The sequence below is a fragment of the Cibotium barometz genome, chromosome 32, assembly GCF_041138505.1.
Source record: "Cibotium barometz isolate CiBa-2024 chromosome 32, ASM4113850v1, whole genome shotgun sequence".
In the NCBI taxonomy this organism is placed as follows: Eukaryota; Viridiplantae; Streptophyta; class Polypodiopsida; order Cyatheales; family Cibotiaceae; genus Cibotium; species Cibotium barometz.
In genome coordinates, this window is record NC_141077.1 from 30,066,720 (window position 1) to 30,083,522 (window position 16,803).

The following is a 16,803-nucleotide window of genomic DNA, read 5'->3' on the forward strand; positions in this document are numbered from 1 at the left end:
ATAATAAAAAAATTCCATTATGCATCTTTCTATGCATAGAAATAAAATTTAAAAAGAATAACACTTTTATAATTAAAAAAATCCATTATGCAACTTTCTATGCATAGAAATCAAATTTAATAAGAATAACACTTTTGTAATAAAGAACATTTCCTTTATGCATCTCTCTATATGCATAGAAATCAAATTTAACAAGAATAACACTTTTATAAGCATCTTTAATAAGAAAAAAACTTTTATAATTAAAAAAATTTTCATTATTCATCTTTCTATGCACAAAAATTAAATTTAATAAGAATAACACTTTTATAATAAAAAAATCCATTATGCATCTTTCTATGCATAGAAATCAAATTTAATAATTAATATCAGTAATATCTATGCATATTCATAGGTGAATATATACATGGAGTAATTAGAATATTTCTTTTAGATGCAAAAATGGTGGGAATTACTCTTTTGGAATAACATAAAAATAAACTTTCTTTTTCACAAAATTCTGGAAATTTTTGCCATAACCTCCTTTTATGGCTGACCATTTCTCATTTTTATCTTTCTCCACTTAACTTAATTAACCCAATTTAGAATTATAGAACTTTAATCTACACAATTTTCTAAATTCAAGAGAGTAAACAATAAGAAGAGTTTGATTAATCACTTAGTTAATATTTCTAGGATTAAGAAAGGTTGGAATGTAAAGAAGAGAAGGGGGTGGCCTTTTCATCAAAGGCATAGCATTTGAATTTAATTCAATCATTTGCAAAACATAAAAATCAAGAAAACCATAGATTTTTCATTAAAATTTGTAAACAAGGTAAGAAAATTAGCTTACATGGAGTGTGTAAGCTCTCCTTTGGCTTGAGGGATTGAGGGTTCTACTATTGTTTGAAGCAATAGTGGCCACCAATTCACTTTGGAGAGGATTAGGCCAAAACAATTGAATTACTAAAAAAAATCAATGTAGATGGCTCAAGTCAGTTTGTAGAGTAACAGTGCATAAACACCATTAAGCTTTTACAAAGTGGGAGGCTTTTGTTTATAGGAAAAAGTGAGCCTCTAACCAAGCAAACTGATTCTAGAATTTTCCAGATCAGTTTGGTCAATTTTTGACTATTTTTGGGTCAGTTCAGCTTTCTTTTTGGATCTAGTTTTGAAATAGGAGAGAGGAGAGATGAAAATATCTCATTTTATTGATTAAAAATTGGGGGTAATGATGAGAAAAAGGTGCCTACTTTATGAGGGGAGATCCCCACACTAAGGTGTCAAATTTTAATTTTTTTAATTCTTTTCTTTGGTCCTTAGTCCACTCTTCATCTTATGTGAGCATTTACTCATTTTTGGGGGGTTTTTCTTTTATTCTTCAATTTATCTCCTCCCTACACTTGGATTGATCCTATTGGCCCATAGGAACCTTAATTGGACCATAATCCAAAAAATTCTAAAAATCTGGATCCTTAGGCTAAGGTCCTTTATACCTATTTTCAATTAATTCCAATTGCACATTGGAAAGTTCTTTTTGAATTTCTATTTCCAGGGAAACCATTTTAGACACTAGGAGGATTTTTATATCCAAAAATATCTCAATTTTTAATTACCTCTCTCTAGACATTTTCTCTCTCCAAGCCAAAACAGGGTAAAACAGGATCTTTCTTTTATTTCAAAGAGGATAATAATTATAAGATCAGAAAGAAAGGTTCTTACACTTGTACATCTTAAAAGCTGGAGGGAAGAATCTTACATCCTTCCCCACTTTAAAAATGCGAGATGTCCTCATCTTGCAAACTAGAGGACAACTCTTTCCCTTAAGATCCAATTGATTATGGGGTTACTTATAGTCTGGTCAACCTATAACAGAATCATGGGATCAAGATCCCTTATATAGAACTCATCATCAGATAGCACTTCATTTAGATCATGACATTCATATCCTTAACACAACAATGGTCCTTTAGACCGAAATTTCCATCTGAACATTCCTCCATGGGAATTTCTATTATACAAGTTTTTAATTTGTCATCCCTTAACTTGATCCACTGGGTCAAGTGTTAACAGTAGCATCCTGTCAACACAATCCACTAATTAGTGATTTTTTGAAGTCATTATCGTCATTCCAGTTATGAATATCATCACAAGGACTCGTCCCAGTCATCCTCATTGTGGTTTTGCTCAGCTTATCGCTTTTCAACCAAAATTCAGGAATCATCATTTTTCAATCAAAATCAAAATCAACTTATCAGTTCTTAACCACAGTTTTAAAATCATATCACCCACATTCGAATTAATCATCTGGATAGCATTTTTGCTTATAATTTCAAGGTCTTAGATTTACTCGTATATATTGCCAATAAAGAGCTGCAGTTATACCCTCGGTATATACAGGTAGTCACGATCCTTGGAATTATAAGGTAAATACCATCATGTCTAGGCCTCAAGCAAGTTAGGGATTCCTTGCTACAACTGCGGTACTTCCATATGAAGACCCAATTACTAATTTATGAATTTCAGTATGAATATCAATTTGTATGAATTTCATCACACATTTCAAACTTTTTACTGTTACTTCATAAATTTTTGACATTTTTAGCTTCTCGGTTGATCCACTTTAGCCAATTCGCTCTGATACCAGCTGCAAGATCCTTGTTCCCTCCGCCCAACGAATTTTGGGGTGCTAGCAGTGGAAGTAGCACTTCTTGTGCGAGGCAGGGTCCCTCACTTGGGGCCTCGCCCACGTATATCCGGACAAGAGACTAATCCCTCGGTTCTTCCAAAACCGAACCAGGAAAAACTTCCCTCGCCCAAAAACCAGCGATTCCTCCAGGATATTTTTTCTCTAATGTAGTCAAGAGCCTTAACTAATTGAACTGATCTGACCGAACCTGTAAGTCTCATAGTCAGATCAAGGAAAAGACTTGCACTTGGGATCATAGATACCAACACTTTTTTCCTCATTGAGAGGCACAACCGTTGATTCTTTTCCATAGAACAATTTTTATCTGGGATTCATTTCATCTATTGCACCATAACATAATTGAGTCTCGTTTTAGGGATCCATCAGTCCAGCCTAACCCCATCCAGTCCCATGGGCAACCACTGTAGTGATGGGATCCATTTAAGAATTTGGTTAGGTTTTGTCCTGGTTATAGGGAAAAGAGTTCCCAGGTCTCCTAGCTGGATATTCATACAAACTTAAAACTAGTCACACCACTTACACACCCAATATGAAATTGCCTTTTCTACAGATTCACCTGTCTTTAAAACAATCTTTTAATGAAACTATAGTATCACTAATCATAATCCTCCAAAATATCCGGTTGAATCCTAATTTCTAATTTTTCCTTCATCGATGTACCTATGGCATTATTGGCGACCAAAACGCTCACCACCTATCCACTTAGGGGCCTTTTTGATAGTTCCTAGCTCATAGTACCCAGCAATATATTCACTTATAAAAATCAAAATGGAATCTCCGTTGAAGATCAGCTGTAGATTTGGAAGGAAAGTCTGAAATTTTGAGGCTTTGATTGATAGAAAATAACACCATGTATCACTTTCAGCTTCATCAGAATCATGGTCAATGAGAGATTCTACCTCAACATCGCACGCTGGTCGTCACAAGAGGCATGGACATACTGCCCTCTGCAAACCACTTGTGTTGTCGTCTCTCCGCTCTTTGGGTCAGGAAAATATATCCTCGAAATGGCCTACGAGTCTGGCTTAGCTCGTTCGAGTTGTAGCGGAAGAGATGAGATGCTCGAAGAGGTGAACGCAGTCATGTCTTGTGAGTGGGTGAGGTCGGGAACACCAGATAAGTGTGCAACTTCCATCTATAAAATAAAATTCTTTGATTAAAAATCTTCATTAAATACAGTATGTAAATGCTCTTTCTGAGTTTTTATTACAATTTTTTGATAAGAATTCATTTCTCCTTATTAGCTTTCAACAAAGCTCTGATACTTGCTGTGAGACCCCCCTCCGCGGTTCCGACGGCGGCAGAAGCAGCGTCGGCCTCCCGCGTGGGGCGAGGATCCACACTTGAGGCCTCGCCCTCGGATGTCCAGACGAGAGACTAGCCCGGGTGGTTCCTCTGAAAACCAAGCCCGAAAAAACTCCCCTTGTCTGGAAGGCACGTGCAATTCCACCATCATGGGAAAATCTTCTAACGGGTGAATTACTCTAACGAGTCAAAGTCTTAACTAGTTAAACTGTTCTGATCGAACCTGAGGTCACATGGCCAGATCAAGAAGAGACTTGCACTTGGTCCATGGAATCACCACTTTTTTCCTTCTTTAACGAGGCACAGCCCACCCCGCTGATCCCCTCCCACACAAAACAAGCTCTTCCTAAGGACTTAATCTAACTAACGTAACTAATCTTATCTTAATTATTTCAGAGGAATCCTCTGATCCAGCCTAATTGCATCTTAATTGTTTCGCACAAGAATCCTCCGATCCAGCCTAATCGCATCTTAATTATTCCGCAGGAATCCTCCGATCCAGCCTAACCCCCCCAACCGGCCCATGGGTTAGCCAACCACCCGTCGACCCCACTGTATTGGTGGGATTCCTTTATAAACATTTGGTTGTGTTTTGCCCGAGTACCAAGGAAAAGAGTTCCCAGGCCCCCTAGGCCCCCTAGCCGGCGATTCATGCAAAAATTAAGGTAGGCATACCACGTACACACCCAATATGAAATTGCCATTTATAATAGATTCGGCTTGCTCTAAAACAATCCTTCAATAAAAATCATAATATAACTGATCATCATCCTCCAAAACTCTTAGTCCATTGTATTACAAAATGTGTCCTCTGGTGGACTCTCTGTTGAAGACCAGCTGGCCAACCAACGAGATCCACTATCAAAATTTGATTCACAAAAATCTTTCCTTTTAGTCCATCCGCCGAATCTTCCTGGACACACGCATGGGTGTCCTAGAAACCGCGAGCCCGTGCATCACCTGGTTAGAACCCTCTAGGATCCTCTTTCGGTGTCCTAGCACTTCACTCAGGGACCGCTTTGTTGGTCCTTGCCCATCGTACCGGAAGCGCACCGTTTTAACTATACCGAGGCTGGTCAAGACCTTAACAGGCTTTGCCGCGAGCGACGTCCCTCGCGGACTCCCCGCCATCTGTTGTAACAAAACTCCTCTTAGTAAAACACATGCCAAATGCTTCCTCCAGCATTATGGCATAAAACAGTCCTTTAAATGAAAAACAAAGGTTCCAATGCAAGTAAAATTCCTAGTTTGAGATTGGTTCCAAAAAGCCCCTTTTTCCTTAATTCCCAATTTCATAATGAGAATCCTTAATCTCTCATCAGGGTAATCTACCCATCATTTGACTGACTGTCCAACTGGATTCTTTGTGATTTCGGTCAAAGGAAAACTAGTTTAGTTCAATGGTATTCTATTCTTTGTATTTAGGAACTGGAATGAAGTTTTTGCTTAATTCAGAGCGAGAGATGGACAAGTAGGTTTACTGTCCGTCCCTCTCGTAGTCTAACCAAAATCATTCGTTTTAGTTCTAACACGAATTTTCTTCACATAAAGATCTACTTTTGGGTAAATACCAATTTAGTGATTTAGCCACATAAAATATCTAAAGATATTCTTTCTACCATTTAATTTCTCATCCTTAATTCCCTAGGTAGAGTTATGGTGAAAATTCATCTTTTGACACGTAAAATTAATTCAAATCTTTCTTTTCTTAAATATCATAAAAATTTTCTTTTTACTAAATACCAAAATCTTTTTTTTTTTGAATAAGCTTGAAATTCCTCTTTTTCTCATTTAATGAGTGCAATCCAAATGTCATGGAAATTCCTCTTTTATCATAACTTAAATCTATCTAAAATTCCTCTTTAAATTAAATAAAATATTCAATACTCCAATATACCAAGAATTATTCTTTTTCCATTTAAATGATTGAATTCCAAATATGATGGGAATTCCTCTTTCATAATTTAAATCTATTCATGCATAAAATAATTTTAACTAAAATTTCTCTTAAAAATTACATAAAAATATCTATTAATCCCAATATGATAAGAATTCCACTTTTTCCATTGAAATGATTGAATTCCAATTATGATGGAACCATAGAGTAGAGAGAGATATAGTCATCACAATAAAAAAGATGGACACAATAGATATCTTTGCTTCAGATGGTTTTGGCAGCCATAGCGTAGAGAGAAATAGTCATAGCAATACACAGCTGACTGTGTATTGATGACACACTTGATACCATGATGCACACCCTCACAGCTGACTGTGCTTGATGAACACAATTGATACCATGATGCACACCCTCACAGCTGACTCTACTTGTTGAGAGAGAGCCGCAACCATATGAATGCTACATATTGGCATAAGCTTCAGCATGGTTTTCTCCTCTCTAATTCTTTGATTACTCTTGCATCAAGTTTTTGTTGCCTTGTGTGTCTTTTACTAGTGGTGGGTCGGCGTAGTGAATGAGGTAGTTGTTGTTGTGTCTATGTCGTTTCTTCCTTGATCCCTTCTCAAAGAATGGTTTTGATCTCTTTAAAGTATTCCCAAACCCATCCTGAATGGCAACAAAAGCCTTTGTTGCATCGCATGAATCTTACTTTCTTGCTTTCAAAGATTGAAGCTGACCCAAAGTCCTCTTAATGCTAGAGGAAGCTTCCAAGATGAGCTCTCCATCCTGTTCTACAGATGCAACCAGCTCTTGGCATAGGTGTTGTAGCATTGCAGAGCTTTGAATCTCCATATTTGCAATTCCAAGTTCTTGCTCGAAAGTTTGAAATGGTTCCTCATTTTCCATTTCAACTTCTTGATCCAAAGTTTGAAATGGTTCCACATTTGTATTGTTATGCATGTGCATATCATGTGTGTCTACAATATTTTGAAGATGGCTTTTTGAATGATCACCTTTGAACAAGTCCATGCATTGTGATAGCATTGTGCTCTTAGATATACCTGTCATAAGCATGACCTTGATTTGGTGCTTACATATATTCCCTAATTCAGCCCATTTGCCATGTACAACATGCCCATTGACAATCAGAGTTCTAAACTGTGTACTATAAATTCTCATTGGACATGCTTCTCACAAGTGCATCTGATTTGTTATTGGCATTGGGTTTGATTGTGAAAAACTCATATGGAATCTTCAATGCACGCATGAATGAGTTCTCCACTACCTTTTCGATTGCATTATTCCTGACAAAACCATCATCTTTCATCATCTGAATGTACCAACAGTATGGGAGAGCAACTATGGTCAATTTGTGAAGAAGCCAATCTACACGTCACCCAACCATCTTCTTGGAACTACACAAGAACCTATACTTTAGAGTACCATGGTAAGCCTCAATCGCGCCATTTGGTATCTTGACCAGAATGAGGTAGAGTCCTTGTTGCATGCACCCACATGTCTGTCATGCAACATCAAGCACCATGGATCATTACATGTGTGTAATAATCATCCATGCATAAACATTATAAAAGAGAAATCACATCAAATATTTGAAAATATAGGAGGTAAAGAGCAAGCTATTATTAGAAGCTTACCAAGCTTGTCTTCCCAATATGTTTTGAAGTATTGTACAAAGGCAGTCTCATACTAAATTCTTCCATGAATGCATTTATCATATCGTTCACATCTTGCTTTGTAGCTTGATGCGAGGCTTCACATTTTCCTCTCATGTTCATAATGTTACCAAGACAACGGAATATTGCTGCTCTCTTTGGCCATTCTTTAAGATTGAATACATCCCTGCATTTATGAGTTATCATAAGTCACATGTACACCTATTTGAGAGGCAGGAGAAAGAACAAATAAATATTGTCACCTCAAGGCAACGATCTCTCGCTCAATATCATCAACCAAGAATGCACTTGATTCCCATGATTTGTGGTAATCGAGCATACGGTTCATAAACTTTGTTAACCACAATGTAATGACTTCAAATGTGGCACAGGAGAGGCAAAAGCAATTGGAACACCATTTCGATGAGAATCAAACACCAGAATGGTATACAAGTGGAACTACAAAATATTTAGTTTTAGGAAACATAAAATGTAACGTATACACCTTATAAAGAAGATAAAAAGCATGATGTATACCTTATACTTGTTTGTACCAAATGTTGAGTCCATTGCCAATAAGTTGCCATTCCCAAACTTGTTGCACATCTATCTTTGCCATGGAGTTTGAATGCCAAGAATGAATTCCTTATTGCAATCAAGATCTTGTTCTTGGTACACAAAAGTCATAGAAGAGTTTTCTAGACACCAATGCTTGACTCTCCACATCATCATCAATGGCAAGCTTCTTGGAGATATTCATGATATCTTGAATAGACAAGAAGTCATCTCTTGTCATAGGACACTTTGCATCACTGTTTTGGCATGCTAGGAAGTGTTGGACGTGACCATCTAATACTTGTTGTGGAGAGAAGCCTCTATACAACATATTTGAAACCCATAATTTTTTTTCTAATGAGATCCATGGAGAGAAAATAATGTGGTGATTTCGGTCCACATCCTTACAAGGAACACCATGACTACCATATTGGGGAGTTAGGGAAAGTATTATTACTTTGGAAATTTTCTCTTTAATCTAGCTTTTTGTGTATCTTAAGCATACAAATTCCAAAGTTGTCGGAAAATATGGATTTAGAACCTACTCTTCAAGAGCTTTCCAACCATATATCACATGAGGGGGTTTTGACCAAATCTTAAAAGGGTTTACCGTACCCCCTATTTTTAAATCTTACAAAATGGGAATTGGGATTTTCCCAAACTCCCTAATATGGTCTTCATGGCAAATCATATCTTCTTTGTTAGTATGGTATGGATTTATGTATGAGATTATTTCAATAGAATGATCCTCATATAAACGATTTACCACAAAATGGCATTGACATCCTTGCATGCGTTGTCGACTTGTAGTAGGTGGGCGCCTTTTTCTTACACCTTCCATGGAGGGAGAGACTTCCTTCCCATCTCTTCATCCATTTTGTCTTGATTGCGTGCATCTTTCGGCTCAAAGCCAACAAACCAAAATCTGAATATTCATAAAAGAGAGAGCATTTACACCTGTTAAATCAAGGAGCATATATGAATCTTTGATATTGAAAATGAACGAGAGAGCACTTACATTATTCTCTCTATCCATGCATCTTTTTGTGGCTTTTTCAATTGGCCATAGTCGATAGTGACTATACGTCTTGAATGATGTTGGAAAGTCAAGCACGTTGGCCTCACCTTCTTGCACAAAGTCATCCACTCTCGTGACCATGGGATGGAAGCTTACCACAAGACCTTGTATTTTAATCTTCCATCATGAACAAAAACCCATTACAATGAGGATGTGAGGAAAGGACCACTAGGAGGGATTTGTGGTTACATTTTAAAGTGCTCTAAACTATGGTTTTAGAAAATGCCAGTGGCGGGTGGCATAGCACTCAGTCTATTTAGTCTAATCAGTCTAACCACCTTCCACGTCGTGAGCACCACCTTGGTACTACACGTGTGAATATGGCAATCTGTAACCACTGGGGTATCCATTTCCAAGATCAAGAAGACCGAGCTTAAAAGGATGGTTAAAGGCAAGTAGCCCGTGTAGAGAAAGTGCCAACTAAAGATTATAGAAGAGCATGTTTCTTAGACTTATGTTGAGGAGTTTCTCGGTTGTGAGCTTGTACTATTCTGGAAGTAATGCAAGAGAAATGTTCCTATCCTCTCTACCTCTTTCTAATCTTTGCAATGTAATGGATAGAAATGTTGTAACTCTATCTTGAGAAACATGTTGTGTACTTGAGAAAGAGAGAGTGAGAGAGTTATGTGGTGGTGTGTGTGTAGAGCATGAGTATTTTTAGTTCCAAAACCAAGCAGTGTTCTGAGTGTCCCCATGACCACTCTAGAATTGGTGTTTGAATCTAGAAGCTCTAGCGGGTGGCTACACATGATAGCCTCCAAATTTGACATCAAATAGGCTAAGAAGATGCAGCTTTTCTCAAATAAGAATGATGTTATCCCATGTTTATTTTGTATCCAAGCCTCGACATACACTTGTTGCCGTATGATTTGTACGCATGTCCAACTTTGTAAATGCTTGGCAATTTAGTGGGTCCGCACTTGTAAAGCCAAAGCATGGAAACTCTCTCTAGCTATTTTGTAAGGTTAAAAGCCATGGTCTATGTATGCAAAAAAATGAAAGCTAAGCCTAAGGTTTCAAAAAGCTTATGTAACAAACTTTTCAAATTCAATAAAGAAAGAAAGAGAAAGGAGTCGTGTGATTTGGGAGGTTTGGGAAGTTGGAAGTTGGTTACAACCTCTCTCTACCTTTATCTACCAATCTCACGGTTCTTTTCAATCTCTCTCAATTGGCACAAACTCTTGCTTTCTTGTTTCTTCCATCTCTCTTGTGCTTCAACGCCATATCCATGGAGGAAGAGAGTGAAGAAGAAGATGGTGAGGATGATCTCTATGCTTATCTTTTGTGTGCCATAACCTAGGTCTAGTTTCTTTTTGTGTGTGCATGGCTGTAGCTTCCTAGAGAGAGAGAGAGAGAGAGAGAGAGAGAGAGAGAGAGAGTGTTATTGAGAACCTTCTTGCAGCTTTTATGGCTATGGAGCACTCCAGTGCATACTTTGCATGCTTGAGCCCGGATTTTTTGCGTTTTCAGTGCTTGGAAGGAAGGGTTTCATTTGGTGCGTTCGCCGAGAGGGGCTAGCCACAAAGTTTGCAGCAGCGAGGGTACAATTGGACAGAGAGAAATTGATCAGTAGTAGCACACAGTAAGCCAAGCAGATGTTGAAGGGAGGATCACCAGGGGTGCAGTGTCAGCAGATGAAGGTTGCCTACGTCGCTGATCAGAGAAGGAGAGGGAATGCCCATGATAGAGAGAGAACCCACCATTGGATCCTGACTGAAGTCTCCACGTAGAGTATGATTTTTCTGGAAAAGAGATGATTTTTCAAACTTACACAGAAATTTTTGGTTTTCTACCCTTTAATGGAAGGAGGTATGGCCAAAGATTCCAAAAACGTTCAGCTTCCTTCATTGCAATTTTCCGGCTCTGATGCAGACAAACAGGGGAGCTTGCTGGCAGCGAACTGTGAAGAGGAAATACGGTGATGCATTACATGACTGGCTTCAAGGAAGTACCCTTGGAAAGACATAAGCTTAGAAAGGCAGCCTCTCTTGTGAAGAGGAAATACGGTGATGCATTACATGAATGGCTTCAAGGAAGTACCCTTGGAAAGATAGAAGCTCAGAAAGGTAGCCTCTCTTGTGAAATGTCACGAGGTACCATGCCAGGTAGTAGCCATGGCCAAAAAGCATCTTGCAGCTCAACAATGATTATTGAAGAAGAAAAACTTGATAAAGGTTGCCCTCGACTGTTTGATTCTTCAGATTTGCATGTGTTTCCACAGGATCCATGCTTAATGGCAAAGAATGAACGTTTTAGGTTACAGGGTTTTATGGATGGTGCATCACTACCTGATTCTGCATGGTCTTGCAACGTTCAAACTGGTAACCAGGAATGCTTTCTCCAAAAAGAGGTTTCATGTGGGAATGAGTTCACAAACATCCGTTGGAGTAGATCGAGTGGAGGGTAGTGCTACTCAGATTGAGGTAAAAATGTTGAAGGAAGCACTGAAGTCCGAGAGAGTCACTCTTCATAAGCTTTACATGGAACTGGAAGAAGAGAGGTGTGCATCCACAACAGCTGCGAATGAAGCCTTGGCTATGATCACACGGCTTCAGGAAGAAAAGGCAGCAGTTTTGATGGAAGCCCGCCGGTATAGACGTGCAGCAGAAGAGAGAGAGACTCATAACCAGGAAGCCATTACTATTCTAAAAGAGGCACTTTTGAATAAGGAGGATGACTTGCTGGCTTTACAGGATCACATAGAGGCTTACAGGGAGATGTTTATGAGGATAGAATCTGGACAGGGAAGTGGTCAAAGTAGCTATCTAGAAGAAGACAGAGAGAAAGAACAGATACTATTTCTGGAAGGCCAGTAAACAACCTCCTCTTCATATAAGGGTTTGAAGCATATAGGATATCATTGGCAGAATCAAATCGTCAAAACTGGGACCAGCATGCTGGATACAGATGATGGGCATCAACAGTTGGAGTGCCGGGATAAATTGCTCGGTTTAAAGTGCAGCAATCAGCCTGCACATGATGGTGTAAAAGGATGAACTTAGCAGGCTATTTTGATGATTTTCAAGGTGTCTATGATGGAAAGCATTATGAAGGGGCATCACAAGAGGACTATGATATAGGAGAGAGGGCGATATGAAGGGGGCTGTCTACGACTGCTGCCAGTAAGTGTGGAGAGAGAGAGAGAAGGGCGCAAAATGCTTTGCTCAGTCAAGGAGGCATAGAGGGAGAACGAGAGCCACCAGCATGAAGAAGGAGCGCATAGCAGATATGGCGAATGGGCATTTTCTTCTCACAACATTGCTGCACGTTACAGGCGGGCCAAATTCACTTTCTTTCTTTAATAAGCATTAAATGAACTCCTATGAAGAAACAGTTCACACACACAACTAGATTTGTTCTAAACAGTGGGCAGCGTGTTTTAAATCCTTACGCCGGAGATTTTTGGCGTAGCAAGGGTATGTTTTTAAGGGTGGTAGATTTTCATGCAGATTTTGAGTGAGGGCAAGCTATGACACTATGATCTTTTGATGGGGATTATTTTGGTGTTTGAAGTTGAGAGTTGTTATTATTTCCATAGGATGTTTGTGGGTTTTTTGTGGGGGATGTGTTGATGATTTTTCACCTCATTCTATGTTTGGTGGAGTATGGAGTAAGTGTGGGAGAGTAAGTGAGGAGTTTGAAGAGGTGTGATGAAGTTTGTGGAGTTTTTTTTGAAGGAGTGATTAAGTATGTGAAAAGGGAGAAATTTCATTGATATTTTGTTCACGGGAGCTCACAAGCTAAGTGTGGGAGGAATGATAGCCTCCAATTTTGACATCAAATAGGCTAAGAAGATGCAGCTTTTCTCAAATAAGAATGATGTTATCCCATGTTTATTTTGTATCCAAGCCTCGACATACACTTATTGCCGTATGATTTGTACACATGTCCAACTTTGTAAATGCTTGGCAATTTAGCGGGTCCGCACTTGTAAAGCCAAAGCATGGAAACTCTATCTAGCTATTTTGTAAGGTTAAAAGCCATGGTCTATGTATGCAAAAAAATGAAAGCTAAGCCTAAGGTTTCAAAAAGCTTATGTAACAAACTTTTCAAATTCAATAAAGAAAGAAAGAGAAAGGAGTCGTGTGATTTGGGAGGTTTGGGAAGTTGGAAGCTAGTTACAACCTCTCTCTACCTTTATCTACCAATCTCACGGTTCTTTTCAATCTCTCTCAATTGGCACAAACTCTTGCTTTCTTGTTTCTTCCATCTCTCTTGTGCTTCAACGCCATATCCATGGAGGAAGAGAGTGAAGAAGAAGATGGTGAGGATGATCTCTATGCTTATCTTTTGTGTGCCATAACCTAGGTCTAGTTTCTTTTTGTGTGTGCATGGCTGTAGCTTCCTAGAGAGAGAGAGAGAGAGAGAGAGAGAGAGAGAGAGAGAGAGTGTGTGTGTGTTATTGAGAACCTTCTTGCAGCTTTTATGGCTATGGAGCACTCCAATGCATATACTTTGCATGCTCGAGCCCGGATTTTTTGCGTTTTCAATGCTTGGAAGGAAGGGTTTCAACACACCCCCCATAGCATTACCTGGCTGGTATGTTATCCCGAGATTGTTGTCTTGCCATTCCACTGTGTGGGAATAGACACTGTCCTTGTCCAGAATAAGGCAAGAGGTAAGACCTCCCGCATAATTTTGGGTTTGCATTGCATAATGATACAAGATAAACATAAAAAGCCCAAAGGAACTGTCAGCAAAACATTGAAACATGTTGCTCACATGGAGCAAAATGACCTGACGGACGAGCTCATAGCCCCAGCCATGAAAGAAGAAGAATATCTCTTTCCAAGAAGAGGATCCACACCAAGAAGAAAAACTGAAGGAAGACATGGACACGAGAAGAGAAGCTGCCACAAGAAGAGAAGCTGCCCCGAGAAGACTGAAAGAAGAGATGGACGCGTGGAGAGATGCTGCCACCCACGACAAGAAGACTGAAGACAAGAGAAGATGTGAGGCTCCAAAGAGTGAGGAGCCATGTGAAAATCTCTGAGAGAGAGAGAGAGAAAGAGAGACCCCACAACCCAATGTAACCTACCCCAACAAAGTAAAACCACCTCTGAGCCACCGATGATGTAGGCCACGTGGTAGATGTATGTGTGAGCACTTTAGTCAAGGTCGCGGGCACTTATAGTAGCCTTGGACACATCGAGAGAGAGAGTGTCAAGGACTATGCAGTTTAGGGGAGGAGTAGACACTGGTCGCGGACTATCAAGTAAGGGGAGGCAAACTTGGTATAGGGTCTAGGTGTACTAGGAGTATTCACTTGAGGGGAGGTGTTGAAAATACAAGTGAATAGGGTGTGTGTGGGAACAAGCTCTTGGATAGAGGCTGTAAAAGAGGAGATGTAATTGTGAAAGAACCTGTGAAAAGGTTAGAAGAATCTACTGGGAGAGAATAATGGGTAGCATGAGGGAATTTAGGAGTGTGGAGATATTCAGGGAAAACAGAAGAGGTGGAGAGAATCAGGCAAAAGGTGGAGATATTCTGGGAGTGAATCATGGAGAAATCAATGGGATTTGATGCTTGATGTAAACTCTATAAATTGAGGCATAGCCCTAATGAGAATTTGCTGGTTTTTGAGTATCCATGCCTACATTAATCTATGTGCTAATTATTCACTAATTACGTCTTAATTATTTGCTAATCACTTTGTTAATTATGTTGATTCTAGTGTTTGATCCACCATAGCTCATCATTTAGCTCAAATTTCAACAATATTTTTGACCTAATCTACACCACAAATGGTTCAAATCACCTAGGCTCTAGATACCATGTTGAGAAAACGTGGTGCTCCTGCTAGATCAAGTGTGTGGAGAGGAGAGACTCACAAAATACAAGAATAATATCTTGCTTATTAAGTTGCTTATACATACAACTAGGCCTTGCTCTCATACAAAATGCCTCATGCCCTCACCTTTAAATAGGTGAACAAGTGGACCTCAAGTCCATTCACACTCACACCCTTCTCTCACCCTTCTACTCAACCTTAGTCTCTTAATAATGTGTACTCATTCTTATCCAATCACATCATTTTTCATCTCATCACATATCAGATTCATTCACATCACATATCATTTATTCACATCCCAATTCACATACCATCACATCTCATCCATTCACTCATATCGACGTCACATCATTTCACATACACATTCGCATTCATACTTCCACATACACATCCACATTCGTACTTCCACATCCATACATCCACTTTCACATCCGCATTCATACATACACATCCATATCCACATCCATACATCCACTTCCACATGCTTACATCCACATCCACATCCACATCCATACACCCATTTTCACATTCACATCCACATCCATACATCCATTTCCACATCCACATTCATACATCCACATCCACATCCACATCCACATCTACATTCATACATCCACACTTTCATTTTCACATCCACACATCCACATTCACATTCATACATCCACATCCACATTCACATTCATACATCCACATCCACATTCACATTCATACATCCATTTTCACATCCGCATTCATACATCCACATCCACATTCACATTCATACATCCATTTCCACATCCGCATTCATACATCCACATCCACATCCACATCCACATCCATACATCCACATCCACACATCCACATCCATACATCCACATTCACATTTATATCCATACATCCATTTCCACATCCACATTCATACATCCACATCCACATCCACATTCATACATCCACACTTCCATTTTCACATCCACACATCCACATTTACATTCATACATCCACATCCACACATCCACATCCATACATCCACATTCACATCTACATCCATACATCCATTTCCACATCCACATTCATACATCCACATCCATACATCTACATTCATACATTCATACATCCCCATCCACATCCACATCCATACATCCACATCCATACTTATCACATACATATACATCTTTCCTTTCCGATACATCCTTCACATACATACATCTACATCCATTCTTTCACATACATATATCTACATCCATTCTTTCACATACATACATCTCCATCCATTCTTCGTTCATTTTCATCTATCTGATTCATTTCACATCCTCATATCTATTTATAGAATACAAGAGAATTCTTATTTTTGATATAAGATTTCTCTACGCATCTATTTATGCATAAATTCCATTTTAAGGAGAATAACACTTTCGAAATAAAAATCAATCTTTTATGCATCTTCCTATGCATAAATTCATTTTAAATGAGAATGACACTTTTGGGTTAAATTAAATTCTTTATGCATCTTTCCATGCATAAATCCAATTTAGTAGGAATTACACTTTTAGAATAAAAGAATTTCTCTTATGCATCTAATTTATGCATAAAATCATTTATGATGAAAATCACACTTTTAATAAAAAAAAATATCTTTTATGCATATGTTTATGCATACAAATCATTTATGATGAAAATCATTCTTCTAATATAAAAGAATTTCTTTTATGCATCTAATTTATGCATAAAATAATTTATGATTAAAATCACACTTTTAATATAAATATATATATTTTATGCATATGTTTATGCATACAAATCATTTATGATGAAAATCAATCTTTTAATATAAAAGAA